This window comes from Panthera uncia, chromosome C2 (genome assembly GCF_023721935.1).
Source record: "Panthera uncia isolate 11264 chromosome C2, Puncia_PCG_1.0, whole genome shotgun sequence".
In the NCBI taxonomy this organism is placed as follows: domain Eukaryota; kingdom Metazoa; phylum Chordata; class Mammalia; order Carnivora; family Felidae; genus Panthera; species Panthera uncia.
Genome location: NC_064810.1, coordinates 99015052 through 99017523, shown reverse-complemented (window position 1 = coordinate 99017523; position 2472 = coordinate 99015052). Strand labels below are relative to the sequence as shown.

The 2472-nt window shown below is 32.6% G+C and overlaps 1 non-coding gene across 1 annotated transcript; it reads left to right on the top strand.

Annotated features, from left to right (window-relative positions):
• Positions 1-1687: 1687 nt before the first annotated feature.
• On the top strand, positions 1688-1901 carry LOC125922286 (small nucleolar RNA U3). The gene has a single exon (XR_007457687.1). It is a non-coding gene; the product is annotated as a small nucleolar RNA U3 (small nucleolar RNA).
• Positions 1902-2472: the final 571 nt, after the last annotated feature.

Sequence of the window (2472 nt, the reverse complement as noted above, 5' to 3'; positions counted from 1 at the left end):
CACATCATTCCCTCTCTGACATTTTCTGGTCTAGCCAAGTTCAGTAATTTTTTTCATTTTTTAAAAAAGTTTTTAAGTTTATTTATTTTGAGAGAGAGAGCACAAGCAGGGGAGGAGCCAAGAGAGAGGGAGAGGGAGAGAATCCCAAGCAGGTTCCATGCTGCCAGCACAGAGCCCAGCACAGGGCTGGAACCCACAAACTGTTAGATCATGACCTGAGCCAAAATCAGGAATCCGATGCTTAAACAACTGAGCCACCCAGGAGCCCCTCAGTAATTATTTTTTTTAAATAATAACACTAGTATTATTATTTATGTTCTGTTAGGTTTGGTTTTAAAGTCAACTCTCAATATCCTAGGTTCTCAATTGTTATTTGCATGTTTTAACAGATAATTTATTTTAAAATATAACATATTAATAAGACTCTAGTAATATTTTCATATATTAATGACTTTCATCAACATTTTAGCATAAATTGTTCTGACTCAAAGTTTTAACTGACCCCACCTTTGAATAGTGCTTAATATTACTTACTTGAAATTACGCTGGAGATTTACTAGAAAACTAACATAAATAAATACTATTCTAGACTAATCATTATAAACTCCACCAGGTACATTTAACATAGTGAAGCCCAAATGAATGCATGGCCACTTAATCAAGAACTGGAGAAGGTGCAATGTATATTCAATATGGAAAAATTCATTCTGATACCATCATTAAGCTTATGTATACCAAGGCATTCCTTTCATTTCTTCTATTATCTTCCTTTTGCTTCCTGTACAAGAATTTATCCCAATTCCAGCTCCAGCTAATTTGATTGGAATGAGCATCCGATGATCTTCCAGCTGTTCTGAAAATTTGAAATGGGCCTTGCTACTCTGTCTTAGGGGATGGAACTGCCAGGCAATTCTGCTCAATACTGCTGAATAATAGCCATCTAAAAGAAACCTGTCTGGTGGCAAAGCCATCTATCGCACCTCCTCAAGATTTACTCAGTCTCTTCCTTTTATCTGTAAAGCACTACTTAAAATATTTGTGATGTGTTACTTTTTGATTACTTAGTCACTACTTAGGATCTCTTTCTCTCTCTGAATATGACATTATTATATTTTCTACAATCCTTTTGTTTTCCTTATTGCCACCAGCAATCTCCCCTTCTTTAAGTTTGTTTCTACATTCATTATTATTGTGTCTTCTGGTCATGCCACTGAAAAATAAATTCTAACATTTCTTGAAATAAACCTCAACTCTATCCACATATTGCTCTTTAGAGGCAGCAATACATTCATTCTTTATTTATGGTTTCGTTCTTTAAGTTCATTTGTATATGAAATTTAGACTATTGACTATTGCATCCTTTTGAAAAAAAACTGTAGAGTTCAAGCTGTTTTCGTTACTTTTAGAACTAGTCCCACTTACTTATAGCACTCTGGGTCTAAAATAGACTTCAGAAATGATTTTGTTTCTTTTCATGTAGTTCTATAACATGACTGTCAACTATAAAATCATTCTTATTGAAAGTCAGTTGAACTTTGAAATTGGTAACCATCTACTTAAAAAGTTATACTTTTATAAAATGCAAGCTACTTTGTTTTTGGTGAAAAATATTTTAAAATTGTGACTTAATTTGAAGTAACAGTTTTCAATTTCATTTCCCTAAGTTACTAAGAAGTATTATATCTGTAAGACTATACTTTCAGAGATCATATCCATAGTCTGTTACTAGAGAAGCTTTTCTGAACATTTAGAGTACCCGGAACCACAAGGAAGAGGTACAATGTTCTCTCCTGAGCGTGAAGCTGACTTTGGGTGTTGTTTCCATGACAGCCAATTACCACTGATGATCATTCGTCTTCTCCTTTGGGGGAGTAAGAGGAAGAGGACCAGGTCTGAGTGATGAAAAAAGAAAAACAAAACAAAAAAAAAAAGAAATATTATATACCTGTATCTATTTCTAAAAAAATTCAAAATAATACCTATTATCTTTCTATATGTTCTGTTCTTACCTACTTCTTTTTTGTACAAGATCCTAAGAACAAATCAATCACAGGAAGGATGACACAAGAATTTCCTCACTAATCAAATTTGATATGTTAATCTATGTCTTGAACTGATAAACACTAAGGCATTCTTAGTTATTTTGAAAAAAAAAAAATCTTAGTTAATATTACCTTAACATTATTTAAATCAAATTTAATTTTCATGCATATTTTTATTGTATATACTTTTATGACTTTACAGACGTAGAAATCATTATAGGGGTAAAGGAGTTTATTCATGAATGAGGAAATAGTAATAGTCCATGATATTGTCCACTAAAATTCTAAGTTATATGTGTGTGTGCTGTGTGTATGTGTGTGTATGTGTATACACACACATGTACAAAGATCTGAAAACAAAGTTGTAAAAAAAAATGCACTAGATGGTATAAAGTTGGTTAAATTAGGGGCTGGAAATTGAGATGGTGGG